This window comes from Patagioenas fasciata, chromosome 1 (assembly GCF_037038585.1).
Source record: "Patagioenas fasciata isolate bPatFas1 chromosome 1, bPatFas1.hap1, whole genome shotgun sequence".
NCBI lineage: Eukaryota > Metazoa > Chordata > Aves > Columbiformes > Columbidae > Patagioenas > Patagioenas fasciata.
Window position 1 is genome coordinate 181,915,440 of NC_092520.1, and position 25,013 is coordinate 181,940,452.

The 25,013-nt window shown below is 38.3% G+C and overlaps 1 long non-coding RNA gene across 3 annotated transcripts in view; it reads right to left on the minus strand.

The window, feature by feature from the left end:
* The window catches only part of LOC139827083 (uncharacterized), a 42,124-nt gene that overhangs the window by 4,522 nt on the left and 12,589 nt on the right, over nt 1-25,013 (minus strand). For 2 of the 3 annotated variants that reach the window (XR_011737274.1, XR_011737275.1), the window contains exons 2-3: nt 4,387-4,477; nt 93-172 (exon numbers count right to left, since the gene is read on the minus strand). This is a non-coding gene — a long non-coding RNA (uncharacterized lncRNA). The remainder of the gene's footprint in view (nt 1-92; nt 173-4,386; nt 4,478-25,013) is intronic. The other variant, XR_011737273.1, reaches the window with a different exon arrangement.

Below are 25,013 nucleotides of genomic sequence, written 5' to 3' on the forward strand. Positions count from 1 at the left end.
AAATAAGCTAGCCATGGGAAAGAATGGGGAAGTTTGCCATCCTTTCCTGACCCCAATACTTAAGTTTGGTGCAGCAAATGTGATAATTTTACCATTACTTCAGGCATGATGACTAGTGTCTCCAAGCCATTCATTTAAGTCGTCCTCCCACACTCACTGCTCCTTGCTCTGCCTGTATGATGCAGAAACAAAAGAATAGAATATATGAGAGATGATATGCACAGTATCTTACTGGAACAAAACCATTATTCATCCCTTCTGAAGAGCACAAGGACTCAGAGGAAGAAGACCATACCTTTCATCTCTGTTCAGGACTAGTTTAATCCTTTACCCATTGTCTGGGAGGGAAGAGACAAAATAGGTTTTATAAAGCTGACCACCAAGATATATTAGAAGCAAAACTTTTACTCCTCCTCTGGAGCTGCACTTTTGTGCAGTGTGCAGCTCTCTGTCCTATCACAGGATATTTTACAAAGACAGTATCTTAATCTATATCAGCACAAGGTACACAAAGTACTTCATCTCATGGTGAGGTTAAGTGGCGCTCACTGCCCCGAGGCAATCCCGCTGCTGGAGGCAGTAAAGAACAAAAGGCACGAGACTAAAGCCAAGTGATTTCTTCACTTATAGCACATACACTAAAGAACTGTTTTGATCATGTTGTAGCCATTTACAAGAGTGGATCAAATTCATGAAGTAGATTTAGCTCAAAAACTTTTTCAGACAGATCCAAAGATTGTCTCAATAGCCAACTAATTAGGGCACTTGTTCAGTGTTTACAGACTGTCTGTGCTTGAGGACCTGGGAACCACATCTCACATCTCTGAGGAGAGTGGTTTAAATTCTGGGTCTAGGTGCTCTCAAGTGTCTCCAAGACCGTGACCTGTTCCGTACTGTATATTGTTGTCTCCACCAACAGAGTAGTGATGTTCCCTTTCTGGCCTGGTGGGAGTGCAGGTAGGACACAGCACTTTAATCTTCAATACTGGGAGCTTTTGCATAGTTGAAAAATGCAGAGAGAGTAAATGAGCTGACAGACCTGACTTGAGACGAAGGGCTATGAAGGGTTGAGAGCCCTTCAGAGAGTGAGAGCCACCAAGCCCCTGAGTCATGGCTGAGAAGGATGCGGTCCCTATCCCTCAGTCCACTGCCCCCAGCCATGGGCACCCCAGCTGTGTGATGCAAGAGGAGGCAGCAGCCACTGATGTTTTCCTCCACGTGTCTCCAGGACAGCACACTGTTAAACAAAACTCCCCTTTTTCATTTCTTGACTCTCCCTCTGGACAGAAATCCTGAAGGAGTCCAAACATGTGATTTGAGCTAAATCTCTCCTCTTTCTCTTCACCTGCCTTTGTCTAGTTTGGCTGCCAAACTGAGAAAAACACAAATATTTACTCAGCTTTCATTTTAAGCCCTGCCATTCACTTCTGCCTGAGCAATGTTCACACAGCAGTATTCAATAACATCAAGCTATGTTATTCAGCCACTAAGGCTGAAATGCTTTCTGTTTGCCAAGATGAGTCCTAAAGTGATCCTAAAGCAGGAGCAGAAACTTCTTTCTTATTTCTCCCTCATTGAAGGCATCTTCAAAGGCTTTATAAGCACCCTGCTTAGTACATGAAGTTGGGAAATTTCTCTATCCATAACATTGTGATTTATGTCACCGGAAGAAAGCAGAGTCTGACAGCAGAAGGATGAAGAGGAAAAGTATTTTAGTCAAAGTATCTGCAGCTTTACTGCTTGTTTGTTTTCTTTCACTAAGTTCTCAAACAGTTGAAGAGAAGAACTAACTGATCAAGACCCAACACTTCCAACAAAACCCACCTCAGATTTTTCAGGAGCTCAAAGAGCAGAAGAAAATAATATTGTGGAAGTCCAGAGACAAAAAAAGGACAAGGTTTTGAGATGTTTACCTGCTTAAGTATACAAAAATATACCTGTAAGATCTATTAGCAAAGTAATGGAAAACAATACAGTCAAAAAGTTCTGAAAAGGTAATAGCATACACAGTAAATGGACCATATTCTGTACTGATTTTCAACTCAAAATGTCAATTTGTTAAGGTAGGATTTTACATAAATTCATTTTCCCTGAGAACACGAAGGTTATTTCAATATATTCAAATACATTTTTAAATGTTAGGTTCTAAAGTACATATATATATATATATATATATATATATATATATATATCATCACATATATTCTTTCAGCATCTTAATTTTTACAAATAGATTTGAAAAGTTATTCCAAAAAATCTTTACAATTTGACTCTTTTATCTTTGGTAGGATTGAAGGACAGCATAGAGACACCAATGAGGCTAACAAACCCTGATGGGCTAGCTGAGCTAGAGAGGATAGGCTTATCTAACCCAGGAAAGTTTTACAGATTTCAGACCTCTCTATTCTATCCCAAACTGGTATAAAATGGTCAAACCCAGCAGAAGTTTGGCTGAATCCTTCACCTCAAAATGTTACTTTTTGATGGTTGACTAGCTTAGATTTTACAAGGAAAAGTTCTTTCTGACATCAAAAAAATAGTTAATCTCAAAAGAGAATGTTTGACAGTTTTGCCTTTTTTCTCAATTCTGTTTTCAAAACATGGATTTTTTCAAGTATCTCTGACACTAACTTTCTCCTGGGATGAGGCTTTGGAAAATACTAAGGAGCTTTTCAACTCATGGAATTTACATTATTTTACACCTGGATGAGAGTCATCCTTTTTGGTATCTCACTGCTTACCTGATGACATAGATAATTTCTTTTGATGTTTTATCATTTCTCATCATGCATTTGCACAAGTGCACTGATAAGAAATCCAAATAATTTCATCATGCCAGAAGTGTGAATAAGGCATAACTAAAAGGTTCTCTGGGGCCACTTTATGAATTTGTTAAAGCAGCCTAATAAAAAAAAAAAAAATATATATATATATATATAAAGTGATTAAAATAAATATATGGAGAATATTAGATCTACCCATTACATTGGGAGAAAGCTGGATGAACAAAACACTGATTAATAGGATAAAGCTCTCAGAAGGAAAAATAATGTGACTCAAAACGATTTGCCAGTCTGGAGGAAACATTACTACTTTATGATAATTTTTATAAACACAGAGAGCTGGTGAATATATTTTCTTGAGAGCAGCATAGTTATGGATTTTGTCATTAAGCCTGTTGCCTGGATTCAAATGTTTCTGAACAATACAAATCAGTAATTCTTGAGATGGGTAAAGCGTAAGGATATAATGGGTAACTTTGAGAGGCATACATTCATCTATCTGGTAAACTCTGTTCTGACATTTCAGGATTTACACCCCTGGCAAAATAAAGTTTATGTGATATGACCATAACAGTTGAAACATACACCCATGGATTGTAGCAGTTGACACTTAGAGTTATTGGTTTCAAGGAAATTTTTATATTCTTTCATTCCAGTCGTGAGTGATTACCTGTTATTAAAAGCACATACAGAAGACTAGGTAAGGTCCAGTTACAAAAATTAGAAGCTGTATCAGCCGTGTGGGTTGGATAACTCAGAACTGCACACAGTTGGAAAACACTGTTCCCACCACAGAGGAAAGGATGGAGGTATTCCTCCTCCCTTCATTTTGATGTCTGGGGTGGAGACACAGGCAGTAGGACTACTGGGTGGACACAACCCTTTGCAACATCTCTCTTTCTGAATGCTCAGTAAAAAGGTAGACCTTAATGTTTGTAAAGCACCTTGAAGGTAAAAATCGACAAGGATGACCCTGTTAATTCTTTGAATCCTCCACTAGGATGTTTCATGTTACACTCTCCAGTTAATATTAATGAGTAGAGGCTGATTATTTTCAAAAGGGAAGCAAACATTCATGTTAAAAGTTTGCTTAAGCGAAGTGTAAACATTCTCACTCAGACCCCTCACTGTGTTGGTGATGTCCCCTAGTACCTCTTCAAAATGACTCAGCAAGTCCCAAAATCAAAGCCTAGTTTTTAAAGCACCTGGTTTTCAGCCCTCTATTCTGCTGCATGCAGTAGCAAAAAGGAGATTGGTACTCTCCTAGAATCTGGGAGCACCTGATTTCATTTTGTTCCTGGGGAATGTCCAAGTCTGCCTTTTTGCAGGAGAATTCCCAATTGTACAGGTTATTTTAGGGCCAGAAAACACAATCTCTCCACTCTGTGCTTCGAGTTCTTTTTTCCTTGTCAGGATTATTCAAAGGCTTTAGGCAGTTAATAAGAGCATGTGCATCTGTAACCTAATAACCACTAACACAAGCCCCATAACCTAGGTATTTATGGAGGGACAGTTCTTGGATATCTGTCTTACTAGCAACCTAACTTTACAGTCCCTAGACTTTCCAGGCAGTGTATTTCATTCAAATAAATTAGATTTTTACCTCCCAGATCATCTACATTCTGGTGATGCAGCACCTTCCTACGAAAACGGCTTTGACCAGTCCAGAGTATCACAACTGGGTCTCATCCTTCCTGCAGATGTGATCAGAGTACATATTTAGGAGGTAAACATCCCTACCACTATTGAAAAAGAACAATGACAGCTCTCACGTTTTGTGTGCGTCTTGATCCACAACAGAATTCCGAGAAAATTTTAAGCTATAAGCAGAGGGAGGGAAAAAAAACACAGAATTATGATTTTTTTCTGAACTCAATCAAATTTGCTCCAAAGATAGAAACTCTGTAACTCAACATTGCATAACTGTAGCATTGTTCAGCATGCACTGAAGAAGTGTCTGGGGAACAGCAGTGTCAAGAAGCTAAGCAACCCCACACTGCAAACATCTCTTGAATTATGTGGTACAGATAAAGGTCTGAATAGTGGCAACTAAACCATCTTTTCCAGACCCTGTCTATATTCCTGCTGTTCTTCATGGCAGTCTACCAAATGATAACTTACGCTTCCTGCAACTGCTATTTTTTTTCCTTGAACTTGGGGTTTTGCATGCAATTCAGAAATGGGAGAAGAAAGTCTGTAACCTGACATTAATACTGCTTGTTGGTGCTCAAAATAACATGCTGTGGGAGACAATATACAGTCTCCCTATCCTCAGTATAGATACTTCTTGCCTTGTCTACAAGAAGTTTCATTTTTCAAATTTGTTACACTTACTATGCTTCAGAAACATTCTAGATACTGAAAAAATATTAAATTGTTCTGAGGAGTAAGAGAAAGTTTTATTATAGAGAGCTAAGAATGGCAAAGTCACAGAGAAGATATTTTTGACATATCAGGATATGTTTTAGACATCCTTTCATACTCATAAGTATTATCATAAGCAGCTGAAAGATTTGTTTAGATGTCCATGCTTCTTAGCTTCTAATAACAACTTCGTAGGAAGAGGTTTCTCAATCACTGACTTGTGGGTTCATCATTTAGAACTGAAGCCAGCAGAAGACCTCATGAATCAGTGAGTGTAATATCCTCTAAAAGTGCCAGCATATAATCCCAATTTCAACAGTTCAATGAGTCTTTAATATTTTATGGCATTAATCAATTAGTTGATTAAGATTCAGAGCGATTACCCTTACCGATCCTCAGCTGTATAAAGTCAGATCTTTCATGTCTATTCCTCCAAGGGATTTATGAAGCAAGAGTTTCAAATTGCCAAAAAAGTCACTAATAACTTATGTGCTGTTTAATTGCAAAGAGGAAATATTGATAATTAGTTAAACAAGCTCCTTGCATCTTCCCCGTCAAATTTACAAGAGACAAGTATGAGCTTCATATCTGGCTAACCTCATCTCTTTAATCATAAATACTCTGAAACTTAGAATCATCAAATCACAGAATTTCCTGAGTTGGAAGGGATCCACGAGGATTGAGTCCAACTCCTGTTCTTGCATGTGACAACTCCACAGATCACACCATGTGTCTGAGGGCATTGTCCAGTCCGTTCTTGAACACTGACAGGCTTGGGGCCGTGACACCTCCCTGGGGAGCCTGTTCCAGTGTCCATAACCCTCTGGGTAAAGAACCTTTACCTAATGTCCAACCTAAACCTCCTCTGGCACATCTTGCTGACATTCCCTTGGGTTCTATCACTGGTCACCAGAGAAAAGAGATCAGTGCCTGCCCCTCCATCCCTTGTGAGGAAGTTGTAGACCATGATGAGGTCTCCCCTCAGTCTCCTGTTCTCCAGGTTGAACAAACCAAGTGACTTTAACTGCTCCTCATACAGCTTCCCCTCCAAAGACTTCACCAACTTCATAGCCCTCTTCTGGACACTCTCCAGTAGCTTTAAATCCTTTTTATACTGCAGCACCCAGAACTGCACACAGAGCTCCAGATGAGGCTGCACCAGTGCAGAGCAGAGCGGGACAATCGCCTCCCTCAAGTGGCTGGCAATGCTGTGATTGATGCAACCCAGGACACAGTTGACCTTTTGGTTGCCAGAGCACACTGTTGGCTCATGTTCAACTTGCCATCAACCAAAACCCCTAGAATTTCTGTTATTTAATTTCAAGAAGTAAAGAAGTAAATGGAAGTGAGTTCAGGACAGATTAATTATAACTACGACCACCAGTTCGGGGAAAAAATCAATCATTTAGACTGCATCTAACTGTAAGTCTCTCAGATTTGAATTCTTCAACAGTCAAATAGGAATAAAAAAATTCGATGTTATTTCCCATGAAACATAAAACAAACAAACAAACAAACATGCATACATACAAATGACTTTAATTTACAATATAATTGCAAAGAATGTTGTAGGAAAATCATTCTTAACAAGGTAACCTGAAACAATATATTGTATTTATAATCACTGTGTTCAAACTAGGTCTTATGTCCCAGGTTTAAGAGCATTTTTCATTCCTTTGTTTCATTATGACATAGTCTGTGAGTAACAGCTTCTTTATTTTGAGCACAGTGTCAACAAGAGTATAGGCATGGATGAAATTACACTAAAGAAGTAGTGATGTGTTCTGCTCAAGCTAGAAAAAGACCTCCTGCTTAACTAAAGCCATGCCTTTCTGATAAAATGGAAGACGAACAGAGGGGTTCCCACCACTTATTCAATGGCAGAATAATCCAGACTGGAAAACTGCAATCTGACAACTATGAAGTCCTACATAAGTCAATTGGCAGTGGGCAGTTGCTTGTCATAAAGCATTTGGCTAGTGTTTCCAGCACTTCTGAGTGTGGTTCAACAACCAGTAGTTTCTCCAGTTTCTCTATGGCATATGGAAGCCCACAGTTTGGGGTAAATTTCCTCCAAGACACTTTGATTTATACACTGAAGTTGCATTGCTACATCTAAAAGTGTTTACGCTTCCATAAATTAAGAAACAAAAATAAGCTTAAAGAAGCAATCATTTATTTTGCATTACTGGAAAACCATATAAGGATATTAAATAACCGAGACTAACAATCAAATTTAGTATGCTTTCCAAATAAAAACATTACAAAGTAGAAGAACGGAATATATTGAAATAACTCATGGATATAATCCCACTTGGTGTAAGCCCTGCTATTGTGCACAAGACTTAAAAGGGACTGCAGCTCAGAAACCTCTGACTGATGGCTACAGCCATTTCCTAAGGAGCTGCAAGGGGCTGATCACAACTATAGGGTCCCAAGTTTGCAGACAGACACAAGGGGGGGATGCAGCAGCATCTGCCTGGGGACAGGAGTGCCAGAGTTTACCAGTGGCAGCCGCTCCTTAGGTACAGGGTAATTTATTTCTTCGCTGAAGCAATAATGTCATGTTGGTCATTTGCCCCAGGAATACAGTGATGTCATGAAAATTACATATTTTATGTTTTCCCGCAAGAAGCTGGCTTGTTAGAGCTGCTCACAGCAGATCGTCGAGAAAACTTCTAAAAGGGGAAATCCTCTGATGGCATGGGATTTTTAAAGTGTGGAATTTTTTTTTTCTTTTTTTGCCAAAATTGCAACTTGTAAAAAACAAGTAGGAAGAGTGGAAGGAGGGGGAGGAGTATCATTACAGAGCAATGCACAGGCAGTGCTGTCAGTGGGATGCTTTTGCACAGAGCCCCAATAGCTATTAAATATTTCCAGTAAATTTCCTCTTTAAATGATTACTCGTTTTCTGAGAGGTTCAGTTCTGAAGAGAGTGATTTGAATACAGATATAAAAATAAAGTTACATATGTCAAAAAGCACAAGTCCTTAAAAACTTAGGCCAGCCACAAACCCTTTATTTTTTTGTGCATTTTTATATATTGTTTATTTAATTGACCAAGCAATATTCAAAAGATTTTATAGAATACAACAGGGAAAAAAAAAAAAAAGCCTGGAATTAGAAATGGAATAAAGTGATAAATACATTACTTTATATATTATAAATATTTCATGTAAATCTTGTTGGCAGCCACCTGAGATTTACACATACAAACTCAGTGGTTTTTCACAGCTCATCCTCACTTAGATTTGTATGACCTACAATGTTTTCTGTAGCTAAGATTTGCTTACTAGCCCAACAGAAAAAGTCTTTTGAGCTTGATGCAGGGACTATCACCACTTGGTCATCACAAATCTTAGAATACCATCTGCATCAGCCACAGCATGGCTGCAAAAGAGTTTGACAATAGACATTGCGCACACTTTTGTGTTGTAACTCAGAAACCTCACTGGTTAGTATAAAAATGTTCATTTGCATAAAGAATTTCCCTCATTATTGATGGGTACCTCATTATTTCTCCCCTCATTTTACTGTTAAGTCTGTTGTTAGGCTGCCATAGAACCATAGCCAGCAGACTATAAACCTTATCTCTGAATGCTGTTACCGTTTGACTGACTGGGATTTTTCCCAGATTCCTATTCCAATCCTGTCCTGATCACTTACTAGCAGTTGCTATTAGTTTTATTTCTGCCCAATAATAAAATCATGGGCACCAAAGTAGCTAAAATAACAAGCACGTATCATTGTTTCATGTATAAAACTGCCTTAAGGTTTAGAGAGGGAAAATGACTGACGAAAGAGGACATAAGCCACCAGCTCTGTGCCAAAGCAAGCAAGTGCTTCTATTTAAAGAGCACAACTACAGCTCTGTCTCTGCTGAGAGCACACACCACTGCGCAAGCGAAGAGCCTCATAAGAAAATGTCAAGCACCAGAGGGCTTCGGACAGGGTTAACAGACACCAAGGTCCAAGAAAATCATTATGATAATCCTGCCTGATCCCTGGAACTACAGGCCATATAATGAAAAAAAATTAACTGCACCTACTCCAAGGTTTTGGGCACAAGCAATCGAGTTGAGCTAAAGGATTTTAAACAACTTCCCACCTCTGAGGTGTTTTGGTACATGGATGCTGTACTTCCACATTGTCTCTAACTGCAGTGTAGGTGGGGGGGGGGCAGCTCATTAATTCCTACTTATGTAGTTTTAATGAAGACCTTCAAAAACCTAAGAAATGTTGGCACTTAGATCTCTCTGACTGTGAACGAGATAGGTAGGCTTTAGGCTCTTCAAAACTTTTCCCTGAGAAAAATAAAGGATTTTGAAATTTCTCCGGGTCTTTTAAAGTCATTTTTTTACTTGAATAAAAGTTCTGGATATTGCTTTAATATTCAAGTCAAGCTATTCTTTAAATTAGTCCTATTTAAAAAAATACACAATTAACTTGAAAGTCTGAATATTAATTGCCTCTTGTGAATCTATGTGCAATATCTCATGACTTTAAATCATGGTTATGACTGTCTTTTCCTGAGAGAAACGTATTATCTGCCCCATTATCCTTTTTCTATTGCTGCCCTGCAACAGCTGAACAGTTGGGGGGAATGAAGTGAGACTTCATGCAAAGCTGAATGTTGTAGAAGGGAAAAGTCAGTAAAATCAGAAGCCTTGATGATATTCTTCAAAATCTTTATGATAAAAAAGGCAATACTAATGGCAAATTTAATCAGAGTGTGTTTTATCTACCGCTTCAAATAGGGCACAGACCCAATAGACCAGTCTATGCTTATCTCCTCATGAAGGATTAGTTTTATTGGGGTTTTTTGTTTGTTTCTTTGTTGCCTCCTGGGTTCAGGAGCCTGGCTATTTACAGACTGGCACATGTGGAAGGGCCACATGACAATCACAGTGCCAGGCTTTTCCTTTGGAAGTTTTGTACTGTAATGCTGATTAAACCTGACAGTTGTCTTTGCAAAATCTGATGACACAAAAGCCTGGGGTAGATCTATATCTGCAATATATTAGACTTTTACAGGGCAGATAAAATACGTTAGAAACACAAAAGAGAAGTTTCTCCTATGGAAGTCCCTGCTGGTTTATTTCAACAGACCCATCTGAGTGAGCAGTTAAAAGCCTGTTTGTCTGCAAGGATAATTTAAAATTACCAAAGGCCTTTGCTTCTGCCAGTTACTGTTTTGCCCTCACTCAATATTGGCTTCAGTATTGCCATAAATGAAGCAAAAATTGCTCGTGGAGCAACAAAAAATGGAATGTGGGACTTTGGTAAAAAGGATGGGGAATTCAACTGGGAAGGCTCAGGGAAGACTGAAAGGGCTTGGGCAAAGGTAATATTGCAAGATCGGGAAAAGGACCTGGAGTACATGGAAGGACACTGCGTACGTGGTTGATGACAGGTGTGTCCAGGCTGGAAGGAAGCCTGAGACTGCAGATGCTGAGCAAGAAGGACAGAGATGAACACCTGCTCTCTCTGTGTTGCCTTGTAATGAGGACTCATGCCTGTAGGAGCTGAAGCATGTCTACGACTTCAGCCATACTCCTTCCACTTGCCTACCCCACTTGGTGCCAGGACCATGGCAGATGCAAGCAGCGGATGTGTTTGTTGTATTAATTTGGCAGGCTGAACACAGAACGGAGTTTGGGAACAGGCACTGCCTTCAGAAAGCAAAGCTTTCATGAGAGCTGTTTGTGGAAACACCATGTAGCCTTCCTCAGAGCCCTGTGCTAGAAAAGAGCTGCAATTTATCCTCTTCTTCCCAGCATCAGTACATATGGCCTATCAAGTCCAGACTTGCTTTATTTTAATTGCCTTTTTTTCTGTTTAATTAAGCTTCCTGGTAACTAAGAGGATAATAAAACAAACAAATAAACAAACATATTATTCCAATTCACACAACCATAAACCAGAACAATGCCAAATAACTTCTTAAGCAAAGCAATATTTGTCAGCACATTAACTCAGAAGTGAAAGCTAGACAAACATATTTTCCTTAAAATTTGCAGTGTCAAAGCTTTTGTGTAGACTGCCTCTGTCATCGCATAAATATGTTCAGATCACTGAAGAAAAAACAAATAAACAGAATTTTGTACATTGTTGTATGATGTTTGTTTCTGAAATAAGTTTACAAACTGCTTTTTCAACTCAAAAACCTATGTAAAAGAAAGAGTCAAACATGGATTACCCTTCTTGAACATGAACTAGCTTGAACTTCATGATTCAGTTCCACACAAATCTTAACTATCTTGATTTTTGCAGAGATTTCGAAAAAGATGCTATTGTTATTACCACACTCCTGCTGCTGTTGATTATTATTATTACTACTAAAACCAGGCATGAACAAGTGGTGTCCAAACTCCTTAAGTGTGAAACTGGATTAGTAGCCTGAGACTCTTTCCTATTGGGAAAAAAGAGCCCATCTCCTGTGGCTAAAGCAAGTTCCTTGCAGAGGGATGGTCCCCTGACAATGCTGGCAGTGCCATTGCCGCCCCTCCATCAGGGCTGGTGCGCTCCTGCAAGAGCTTTGAGCTCTTAGTTGAAATTGTTCCCTTCCTTCCAGCTCCTTCTTAACATTTGCTCTACTGCCTCTTTCCCTCTCTGCCTTTCTGATTGTTGTCTTCTGCTTTTCCTCCAGTACTTGTCCGCATTTAAAAAAAAAAAAATTAAAAAAATCTTATTTCTTCTAATTAAAACTTGTCTAAGTAAAATTCCTAATGTGAAAAAATAAACAAGTATTTTTGTTTGTTTGTTCATTTTTTAAAGAAAGACTACTTGGGCTCAACTAAAAGTGTTCTACTATTAGAAGGAGCGCTAAACTTAGCCTCGTTCTTCCGGACCAGTGATGTGAATTGTTCTACTCAGATGCCAGTACTTGAGAATTTCATATTGAGATAAAACAGAAATGAATATGCAATAAAGTATAAGAAATCAACAAATGGAAAACAAAAAAATCCCATTTGCAGCATACATGCAGTATGGACTATAATATATAATTAAGCACTAAGAAATAGCAAAAAATAACATTAAAATATTCTAAGAGAATACAATACTAATATATATGGCACCTACCCACAGAATGAGCCATTTATAGCATCAGTGAATAACAAATGAACTCTATAATGAAATAATTATCTCATTAAAATTTGTCTATTTAAAAAAGATCAAGACTTCCAAATTACAGACTTTTCTGGGGGGAGGAAACTCACTAATTGCTCACTCTGAGAGAAGTAAAGGTTTCAGAGTCAGCCAAGAAAAGAAGCCACCATCTCTCATGAGGGCTCAAGACTCAGGTAGTAGGAGCTAACTAAGCTTGGGAACACAAAGCAATGTAGTAAAAACAATCCCAAACAGCAAAACCATCTGCATTTAGCTGGAGTACTAACTAAAGTCCTTTAGACCGAGTGTGAAGGTAATCATTTATGAGATTCTTCATGAGTCCATTTAAAGCACATGCAGACCAGACAGGATCCTCCTTCACCTGACTTTATCTAGAAGTGCCTTATGATCGTTTTTCTGTGTTATATGGGTTCCTTCTGTGACTATGAGGAAACTCTTGAGGACGTTCAATCCCATCCAAAATGATCTCAGGAAATGGCTCTTTCTTTCTACTCACTACAGAGGGAAACTAGAAAATTCTTCTGAAGATAGATTAATTTAGACTAGATTTGCAGCAAGAAAAAAAAATCAGTTAAATGCTCAGTAAAAGACCCTTTACAATAAGGGTGATCACACATTGGAGTAAATGATCAGAAATATTGTGTCATCACCAACCATGAAGACATCAAAAAAACAGCTGAACAAACCCCTAAGCAACTTAATATAAGTTTGGAGTTTGCATTGCTTTTGGCAGAGTGGCTCCAAAGTTACCTTCCAAACTAAATTATTCTGTGACTGCATGAATCCTTTTTGCAGAACAGTTATATTATTTATCCACCCACAGCTCCAAATGCTTTCATGATTTTCCCTCCCTGGGCCATGCTGTGTCTTCCCCACACACATCAAACTCAGCTCAGAGAGGTCTGGACATGGAAGGAGACATAACAAGGTTCAGCTGCCCTCCCCACCACACACATTTTTTCAGCCATACATTTTCACAATATTATATCTGTGTTTGGATCGAAATAAGGGAATTGTATTGAATATTTTCAGCTATAGGTAGCACCATGTCTATCTAAACAGCAGCTATTGGGTATATAGTTCTGGAGTGGTTTTGACAAGCAAAAACATACTAGCTGAATGTTTACTGTGCAAAACAGCTGTAGCATTCAGAAACCACAACCAAACTATACATTTATGAATACATTAATTTAAAAAACCCAGTTATTATCAAACATATTTACTTGCTCACTTTAACAGGCAGATAGAAATAAGAAATCAGTGAATGCATTTCTGCCTGAGCTTTTTTGAATCATGTGTGATACTTAGAAACTCTCTAAATGATCTGTCTGCTTTCTGTATAGGCAGTCTTGCACCATTTCTACAAGCAAATAAATGCAATAAATTTTGAACAATGAAGCATTGCTTGGATAATACATCTGTTGTATTCCTGATCTTTCATGTTAATGAGGTTTAATTAGCTCCAGTTAAATTTCTATTATACAAAGTTTAAATATGCTTTTTCAAGGATATTGCTCAGCAAAAACCAGACTAAGAGAAGTGCAGTTTCAGAGTCAAACCAGCTTGAAACTGCTGTAAACTCTATCAGAGCAGGTGGCAAATTCTCTTGATGTGCCATGACCTCAAAGAGGTTCTGTTCCATGGAGAATTTGTTGCAGGACTCCTGAAAGGGCTTGTGTTAGTGTTAGTGTGAGCTGATTCAGTAGAGGTGGTTATTAAAAGAAGTGCTAATTCCCAAACCAATTGCTAAAAACTATTCTATCAAGCTCATCCTCAGCTGTTGTTCTCTGTAGAGCGGTTCCCAAAGCTTTATGCAGGGGCCGCCCCTCCACCTTGTCCCCATGTCCACACAACCACGTTTCTCCGGTGGCTTTGCTCCATGCCTCAGTATCAACATTTCCATCCTATATAGTAACAGACTGAACAGGGCCCTAGGTACAAATACTCTTAAACTTCGGAAGTATTAAAAGGATTGTAATGGTAACTCCTCTAAGATCAGTCAGTATGTGCAAGTTACATCCTTATAAACTATGTCCAAGCACAGCAACTAAAACTCAAAGTAAGCTTGAATTAGATAACAGTTATTAAATTAAAAATTGATTAAACATTAAAATATTACAGTTCAGGCACAGGAGCAGAGAAATATTTCACTCTGCTTACAGGTAACTGTAAAAAATTCTAATAAGCAATATTGAGCTTGCAAGATGATTTGATTATGTTTTTGATCTTAGTAAAATTAAACTCCATGCAATGTATTAAAAGGTGAGGTAGAATTCCGGTAAGCATAAAAATTAATGTGTATGTGTTTGGATTTGACCAGCTGAAGTGCAATATTATCTCAAAAATAAACTGTGTTTACTAACCATTACACTTATAGTCCTCAGCTATTGAATCTGGCATAGCAGTTCTAATCAAATCTGGTACAGATAGTGTAATAGTTTAGAAATAGCTTGATTATTTGAAATGACTTCATGTCACAAGTTCACAAATTACTTCTAGCAGAATGGATTGAGGTTCAGACTACAGAACTATCTTTACTATCATTTTTTCTGGTACTCCTTTTCCTGTCATGTGGACAAAGGAGTATCCACCAAATAAAAATGCCTCAGGCATTTCTTTTACATGATGGATCTGCAGTATATGTTTGGGGTCTCTGTGGAACACAGTGCCAGATAAATGTCCATCAGGTGATGAACAACATTTTGCTCATCACATCCATGGCTTCTGGGTATGTGAAAGTGCAAAGAAAGCTAGACTTCCATTGAGTGTTGCTGTAAATATCCATGTGGTGTCACCTCAGCAAAATTTTGAGGATCACTACTCATTATATTACAGTACATTACACAATAATACTGGACAAATATTTTTTTAAATCCACACTATCCTTGTTATTAAGGTAGTTTCAAAGGTTGGCATTAAATCTGAATAGAATATAGTCCCACCTAGTTAGGGGGCACAGATCATGATACACAAGGAACTAATTTAGACCTGTCCTGTAGTCTGTACTTGCTAAATACTCCACAGGGCACAGATATTTGAAGAATAGGATGGTTCCAAAGTTCACATGCAGCTGTTGTTCGGCAGAAAAGGCAGGGAAACACGAACAAGTACTTTAAAGTTGTGCTTGGTCTTTTTCTGGAGATAAATCTACCCAAAGTTCATAAATAGCCTCAATATCCAGAAAATGTACAGAACATTAAAATATATAGAAAATAAACAAAGAAATTAGAAGCAGTGTCTAAAGTGGTAAACCTCCAAAGTCAAAAGGATTTTCCCATTAGACAACCCTCACATCAAGAAAATCTGTAAAGAATAGACATATGTTCTGCAGCATGGCATGTGGTCACACCAGAAGGTTTGCCATCTGAAGTAACTTTAGGTCTTAAATCCCACTTTGGAAACACACAACCTTTTACTTCTCTTCAGTGAAACAGAGGGAACCCTGGGCAAAGTGATCGGGTACCGTAGCAATCAAAATGAACAGCATCATATTCTGTAACATGAAATCATTATAGGGAAGGATGTCAGATTCTTTAGACAGATAGTTTATTCATGAAAATTAATACTTTAGTCAATAAAAGTATGTGCAAGTTCATGTTTTACGTACAGAATAGCTTTCATCTTAAAACATGAAAAAATACACTGTAATAAAAAAAAAAATCACTCTCACTTTTTTAAAATTTCAAATTTTACTTTCCAGTTATTGTTTGGGGGGGGGTTAAAACTATACTTAGAAACATATCTTTCCAAAGTAAATAAACTGGTTTATGTTAGGTCAAGCAGAAATTTAAAAAAATACCGTTCTTCCAGCAAAATTAAAGTATTCTAGCTATTCACTTTGCTCTAAACTATAGATTAGTGTTTTCAAGCAGAAACAAATTGGAAAGCATCAAAATGAAGGAAAAGAGGTGCTCTTTGGAAGAGATAAATCAGCCTCACGCAAGTCGGTAGGATGATCGTGACTACAATGGGCAACAAATGCATGGCTTGGAAATATCTTCCAGACAGCCCCTGCCTGCAAGGGCCCAGCCGTTCCAGAGGCCAGGCTCTTATTGAAAACTGTTTCTCTTGGCAGAACCATAAAACACCACTCCAAGGATAGCGTCGATCCCAGCTGCATACCAAAATTGCTATTTGCAGTGGCCTATAGTAGCAGTGGCAAATCAGACACCAATTTGGGGTTTCTTCAATAAAACTGTTTCTTGTTTGCGTGTTGGTTTGTTTGTTTTTAATGAAAAGCAAGCTCTTCGTAGTTTATCAGACCTACAGCTTTAGGTTCGGGTTTTAATTCCTCCTTTCCCACTTACCTTATTTACATTTGCTTTTCAGAGCTGGAGTGGCCACAGAGATTCTGCAGAACAACAGGGAGGCAGGAGGTGAAGCTGTGTTAGTCCTCTTCTTCTTCACAACTATTCCCATCCCAATGGATAGAAAAGTGTAGCTGGTCTTGCTTTTCTTCAGCCAGTTTCTCTTTTGTTTTCTCACACACTGGATCAGCACATTTTTCATTCAAAAGAAGTGACCAATTTTCTATGGACTTTTCTATCAGCAGGAAATGAATCGACCCTATTAATCTAATCAAATGAACTTCAGACTAGCAATGATTTTATCACAATTACATCATTTTGTAGATAAAATTAGGAAGAGCTCTTGCATCATGAAACCAGACCACCTCAAACCAGGCTATAGAATTCCATTTTTATGCCCATACTGTCCCCAAACATCTGTATTGAAGACAAACCTTCTAAAAAGCAGCTTCATTTTAATGTTTATCATCATTTTAAAAATTCAAAACAAAACCTGTTTTTCTACAAAGCAAAAATACAAAGTCTCAGAGGTGTTTCTGTGGGTTGGAGTTTATAAATGCAAAGACGGTCTCTGCAAAACCAGCATTTTGCCTCAGAACACTGTTGTGCTGCTGAAAAATCAGTAAGTGAAAAACTGAAGGGCAAAAACCTTAAGGACAATAATTTTTTTTTTATTATTTTTGATAAAAATGTATTTAATTTCATATTCATATGGTATTTTTTACTGCATTTATTACAAATGATGATTTTTATGCCCTATATCTTACACATAGTATTTTTCAACATAGTAACAGTCAATTCACAGTTTTCAAGGACCGATGTTCCTTTGAAGTCAGGTTAATAATAAGTTCTACTGGTCAGTGTTGACCACGTGTTATTGCACCACTTTTTGGTAGTAAGTATAAGCAAATCACAGTTATAAATTTGTTTACACCAGGTAGTGTCTCCCCTTGTTGTCCTTCCGCAGTGGTTCTTCATTCTCTGGTCTACACCACTGACGCTGACCCAGGTGGCCCAGGAGCAAGAGGGCTCAATCAAAAGACTTCATGACCATTGGAAAGAAACGACATTCCCAAGCTGGGCTGTGGGCTGCACAACAGGCACTGCTGGCAAGACCCTGCAGAGCAATCGCTTCTCCCTGGCTCTGTGGAGAAGACACAGGACAAGGCTGGGAGCACCGCCAATGTCAGTGCTGCAGCAGGTGAAGGGTAGCCAGACCCTGTCCCCTTTCTCCTCCCACTCTCCACCCCCAAAATCCTGTGTCTTAAAAATGTAAGTTGAAGAACAGAGTGTGTAACTGCACTGTTAAAGATCACGTTGAGATGCGTACAAACACTCTTGGGGATGCCAGGTAAAAAACCAATAATCATTCAAGTCTGCACCTGCCTCAGAAAGTTTAGCCTGCATAATGAAAATTTGGAAAGCACCACCAATTGGAGATCTCTTCAGAGTGAACATCTCACAGCTCCAGTTTGCAAGGCCAGTCCCAGCACATATATAACAATATTTCCTTCTGCCTTTGTAAGTACCTCTTAATTATAAAAACTGAAAGCCTCTGGTTCTTGCATTATAGAAAAGTGTAATTAGGCATACTTGATGGTTCCTGGTATATTTTGCTATGCAATTAACCTTTTCATTGCAACTAAAGACCTAAGATCGAAGTAGCAAAGTCAGCTCTGATACTCCAAATGTTTTCCATACTCTTATCCACGGTCAGGCATCAAGACTGCGCTCTAACAGGCAGAGAGAGATTAGCCCTGCAATTAGTACTTTAATTATCCTGCTATTCTGTAGCATTGCACTGATTTGCAATAGCTGCAGTAATGGAAGAATCCTGAAAATATCTCACAGGTCTCTTACATAAGACAGTCATATTTTATAAGTGTATATAAAAATTTTAAATAGATAGTCTATATACAAGTAATATTAAAATGTTGTATGTGCATACACACATTTTTCTCCGTATAATTATCTAGTTATCATTTGGTTTCCCATCCAGGACCTCACTATATATAAGAATTCAGAAAGATGACTCCTAAAATGTTGGAAGACTGACCACAGGAAGACTGATCACAGAGACCACCATCTTCCCTGCTGAAGGCTGGAGGTATTAGAGCAATTTTTCTCTATCTTTCCCCCTCCCTCTCTTTCCCCACCCTCTATGTCTCTCTTGTATTCATATTCAACATATACTGAAATCATGAATCTCCCACTGCTTTAAGGCAGAGATCTGCAGAACCTGGCCCTACTGACCCAGGTGCATGCATGTGACAGGCTTGAGTCCTTTAGCACACAAAGGAAACCACAAACCCAGTGCAGGACTCAAAGCCAGGTGTCCATCATACAACCATTCAAATGAACCAGTCTCAGTCATGTCTAATTTTATACCACTGACACTGCGTCACAGTGCTCCAGGGAGGACAACATGTTCCTTGTATTTTGCTAGAACAGGGCTGACTGTAAATTACTTTGGGGCACATTTTCCCTTGGGTAAATACACTCTCCAGTAACATGCTCATATACTTGAGAATACACTTCTGCAGCTTGGCAAAATGAGCAGGAACACCAAATCATCCATTATTGTATGTAAAACAGTTTTGTATTTGCAATTACCAGAAGTGACAGGACAGTACCCAACTGGGAAAAGTGGAAGCTGCTGAGATTAATCAAGTGTTCCTATGGCAAGAACTATTTTGGAGTACATGCCAGGTTTGAAAAGAAAAACCCTTTGTGTTTTATTTGTTTGTTTGTTACCATACAGTATGTGGTTTCCCTCCCCTCTTTTTTTCTGATTTTGACAAGCACATACTTTGAAGAATGAAAGCTTAAAAGGCCTGCTTCCTCTAACACAAGTACATTCTGAACATTAGCACAACTGATTTAAAACTTCTGATTTGTGGCTTAATAGGGAAAAAAAATCAAATATAATAAATTTTAAACTGTACTTTAGAAAAACCTGGAATCCTTTAGGTAATGATTGAGGGGAAAAAAAAAATTACAAGGCTTCCAAAAGATCAGTGTTGGTCAAATGATTACTGCCATAATAACACAGCCACAATTTATATTTTAGACTGCTGCTCCTGTAAAATTACACATACTAATAACAGAGTTGAAAATGTTGCATTGTTCATGACTAGTTGAAACTGTGACCTTATATTAGAAAGATGTCTTTTCAAACAGTGTTAATACAGCAAAAAGGACTTACTGCAAACCCATAAATTCATTTGGAAATAGCTGTAAAAATAGAGTATTTAAGTTCCAGCTGGCTAAATAGTTGAAGCTGTGCCAAAAATTTACTTTGTTCACAAAATGTTTTGATTGAAATAGTGCCTACTGGTTGAGAGAGACTCACAATCCAAACATGGCAGATATCATACACAAGTTTTTTAATTCCTAATATATAAAATAATTACTAGTGTTTTTTCCTTTAAATTACCCAATATCACAAAGAGAAAAGGTTAACATACTGAAACACTGAGAGAATGGATACGCAGTGAATTGGTCTGATTTTTCACAACTGTATATAAAAGGTCTGGGTGGGTTTAGATCAGCAGAACTTCAGCACCATGTGCCTCTTGCCCTAAGTGTGGTCCTGCAGCCCCAAACTAAGTAGGAACACTTTTGAAGTGAGACTAAGGGAAGAGGGAAGGGAGCCAGAGTGTGGGGATATGACCCATATATCCCAACAGGAATGTCAGTATGACCTGAAGTGTCATACAAAGCTCTTCAAAACTGGATCAGCCAGTTCAGGCATCACAAGAACAAAGTCACTGAGATTGTGGCACATCAGTTCATACAGGCCTAATGTGTTATATTCCTTTTAGCCACTCCGCTCCATGCTGTAGCCCAGGGCAACGTAGTAGTCTCTTTGTGATCCTGAAGCCTCCTGTTTCCCCTGGCTCATTAAAAAAGGTGTTTGCTTTTCCGCCTTGAAAAATATGTGTTTGAGTCATTCTAAGCAAAGGATGATCTGCAGTCTCATCAGCAGGTTTTTTTGGGGTTAATTTCTGGCATAAGACAGAGGTTCATAAAAATCTCAAAAAGTTTCTTCAGAAATACGGGTTCATCTTCTTTAAGGAGGTGTAAAGGGAGTATAAAGCTCTTTGACAAGGGATATTCTCTCACACACCTATTCCAGATACTTGGAGCTGGAGTAATCAGTTATATTTGATTCCCAGACTATCATATGCAACTTAGTTTCCTGATTCATAAATTCTTTCTGCAGTTTAGTGCAGAGCAAAGAACACCAAAACTCTGATGAAAGCCTTTATTAAGTGACCATCTCATTATATTTATTAAAGGTCTGAGCTGAAGATTGCATATGACCAAAGACTTGCTGCATGTTTTCCTGCAGGGGACAGATTGTGTTAATTTTAAGAGTAATTAGCAGATTACTGGTAGCTCAGCGGGTGTACAAGAGACAACTGGAATTTATTTGCCAGAATCTTTAGAAGTGACTTATTCATTCTTGAATCAGATCCAAACACATTCTGCAAGAGGCATTTTATTGCAGATGTTTATAAATTGCAGTGCAACAGTACCTAGAAATTTCAGTCAAGGCCCAAGTTTTATACATACGTCACTGGAAGACAGTACTTGCCCTAGGGATCTACATTTCATTTCAAAAGCAAATGAATAAAATTATTCTGATGCACTTTCTAACAATTTTAAGAAATTAATCAATTCTTTAAGCAGTGAAAGATTAGCCATGCTTCTTATTGCTCTTTTACTTGAAAACACGTCTTCTAAGTGTCAGAAATCATTCATAGCATCTTATAACATAAATAAGGTCTTGCCTTTTTTGCGTTAAATTCAGTGGTAGTTTTTGCAGGCAAGCAGGAATTTGTGAGCTTAAATTGTCCGTTGCCATCTAAAACAGACACTAAATAATTGTACTGCTTTTTCTGTGATTGAGTTAATTTTCTTCATACAATTAGAATCTTTTCTCTTTAGTAGCTAGCAGGGTCTTTCAGTTTGGATTTAAGATGAAAATAATGTGATAACACCCTGAACTTCACATGCTTGTCCCTGGGACAGAGTTAATTTTTTTCTTCCCATTAGCTAGCCTGTGTTTTGGAGTTGATATAAAAAGAATGTGAGGATGATGTTTGACTGCTGTCAAGGAGAAAAAGGACTTTTACAGTTTTTTAGCTGCAGGTGCACATAGAAGCTGGGAGGGAGAATAACAGGACAGCATCTAGATTGACATCCAGGCTGGCCAGTGAGAGACACTCTCTACCATTAGTGTCATGCTTTCATATGTAGCTGGAGCCAGCTTTTCCAGCTCTGCTCTTTTGCTCTCTTTCATTACAGGATCAGCTGTTTGAGACCTGTAAGGTATCTCTCTCCCAGGACTGGCTGTTCAGCATGATTGTGTTCGAGCACGAACTACTGTCCGGGTATCCACTCTTCCAGGATTGGCTGTACTGGATCAGTGTTCATGAGCAATTGCATTGTGCATAATTTATGTTGTATATTGTTATTATTATTATTATTATTATTATTATTATTATTATTATTATTATTATTACATCTTCCTTTGCTGCCCTATTAAACTGTTCTTATCTCACCCCTCAAGTTTCTCTCTTCCCATCTCACCTGGGAGGGGGAGGTTGTGAGCAAATAGCTGTATGGTCCCAGTTGCTAGCTGGGGTTAAACCGCAACATTGATATAGATACCTACAGTGTCATTTAACAATATTTGTGTTTAATGGAGCACTAAAAGGCTAGATGTTTTCTGCTGCTAGTCATTGCAGTACTTGCAGTTGTACCTTTGGTAAAATACTAGACCCTATTTTGTGAAGTATTATATTTTGCTGAAGATTGCCAGTTGTTTTCTACTCATCCACAGAATAATTTGGAGTATTTATGTGACATATTGCTGTGGAGTAGAGGCCTTGTACACTCATCTGTTTTAGTAGGAACTAATTTGTAGGAAGACCTCATCATGTATGCAGGTGTACTTTGTGTCACTTCTGAGTCAGGTTGCTTCTTCAAAACGATTACACGATTGGCTCTCTTTGTTTTGTGGGTTGATATTTCTTAGCAAAATCTGTAAGTATGTGACAAGTAAGAACTCTTTTCAGAGGCTGCTGAGGTTTAAACTGACTGATGGTTCTTAAACTCACTTTTGCAACAGTATGGAATTGTATTGATATAAAACTAATTTCAAAGAAAATTATCTTATTTTGATATAACACTGATATGTTTTGAGACTCTGTCTTTCCTTGTATTTCTATATAGTGAGTGCATTATTGTAGTTAGAAGGAAGAGATTTATTCGACTAGTAGTAAGAAATAAAAACTATAACTGGATACATGGCCTTTAGACAATAGCAATAAAAAAAAACACATAGCAATTCTTAATGTATTTTTACAGACTATCTAGTACAAAGGCAGAAACAAAGCCAGTAAAACAAACAACAAAAAAGAATTCCAGCCTTTCTCAAAATTATTTTTTCCCTCTAAATTTGTGAAAAGTGGTGACTTTCATCAGTTTTTTAAAAATTAAAATACGTTGTCTTTTGTTGTTGTTGTTATTTTATAAAACTGTAGTTTGAGTCGACCAAAAGTGTTTAGGGAAGAAGAAATCATACTTCACAAAATGATGATATTTTTCATTACATCTCTTTTTTGTCACACTCTTCCAAACATAACACAGGTTTTCGGCCATGTCATTATGCTCCTCAGAGTCCAATAGCCTGGTGCTGAGCTTCCCCTTCCAGTGCTCTGACCACATCTATGTGGCACTAAGCCCAGAGGATCATTTCCCAACTCTTATCATATCTATGTCAGCCTGAGCTCAGTGACTCTCACCAAGTTATATGGTCTTCCTCTCAAAGAGGTCATAAACCTCCTGATGAGTGTCAGATTGTAAGTATCAGGGGCAGCACTAATGGTTGTGATAACCAACAAGAGTTATACCTTTCTGATCTTCAATTATAGTGTTTTGTTGTATCTTGCTCTATAGACCCTTACCCCTGTGAAAAATCCCCTCACGCTGCTCTGGCTTCTTGATGTGTCCTCAGCTCTGCCTGATTGCCAAATTAACCTACTTTTTTCTGTCACATGACTCTTAAGAAATTGCCCAAGGAGAGGAAAAGATATGAAACAATATGATGATCAGCAGCACAATATTAGGTACCATCATTTTTTCCATTTCTATTACCTTTAATGACAGGTTAGTCATCACTTTGTTGAGCTGCGACTTGTTGAGATATGATGATGCCTAAGCTAAAGAGTACATTATCACAGGAAAACAATGACATTTTATTTCTGTCATTTATACCATTCAGGTTGCATAATACTACACTTCTGGCCAGTTTTTCTTCTACTTGCAGCTCATAGCTTTGTCCTGCTGCTAGCAAACAAGTCCATTCACATGCAAATCTTATGGTGTTTACAAAATACCAAAACAGCTTTCAAACTACATCATTTTTGTCAGTTTATAACGTAAAGCTTTCCAGTTAGATTTTAATTCTTCATTTCTGGTGAACCCTGAACTCATGCAAAGGCTTTCTTGCTTTGCCAAGCATCTTCTCATCACACTGCCACCAGGCGCAAGATCTGCTGAGACACTTTAATGTAATTGAATTGCCAGTTATTCCTACTCCAGGTAGTCTTATTATTATCTTTCAAAGAAGTATGGAGTGATTTGGGAAACCATTTGTTAAGCTGCTAGAAGGCTGACTGACTATAAACATCCAGAGGGTCTCAGCTGGCTCTCATATTTTAGGCTAAATTTCCAGGCAGCCCCAAGAAACTAGCAGCTGAGTAAGCTGCCTCACTGATTCCTTCACTTTCCTCTAGCATGTTCTTCTTACATAAACACCCTTGTTGAAGCCACCCCCACTGCGGTGGGACATTTAGAGTGTTCCTGGAGTGCACGCAGCCAGTGACCTGAGCTTAGCTGGTGCACAGTTCCCCTCTCAGCCAAGGAGACCCACGTGCCTGTGCTGATGCCAGGAGCAAGCTCTGTTTGAACTTCCCACAAAGCAGTAGACATGTCAGAAACATCTGGCAGAAGCTACCACACAACAAGTGCTGGTGCACTCAACCTAACTGCTACAGAACAGGTCTTCACCTTAAAAAAGAATATTCCACAGTCACAGTGAAAGACCTAACCTCCTGAACAAACAAAAAAAATACCTTTACATGGCAAGACTGAGACAATATTATTTTCCTCCTAGGTACTCCATTAACAGACTTTGGTCTTTCAGCAGATGAAGCAGCTCCAACAGTCCTTACCCTAAATTTAAGTTTGGAAGACAGAAAGTTTCATAAGACAAAATTGTTAACAGTTTCTGTTTTGTTTTTTTTATTTGTTTTTGTTTTTGTTTTTTTCTGGCTGTCATAGTTCCTGAACGTGACCACAGATTAACCAGCTGACAACATCATTCTGACTTTAGAAGGACATCAGTTATTTCTTC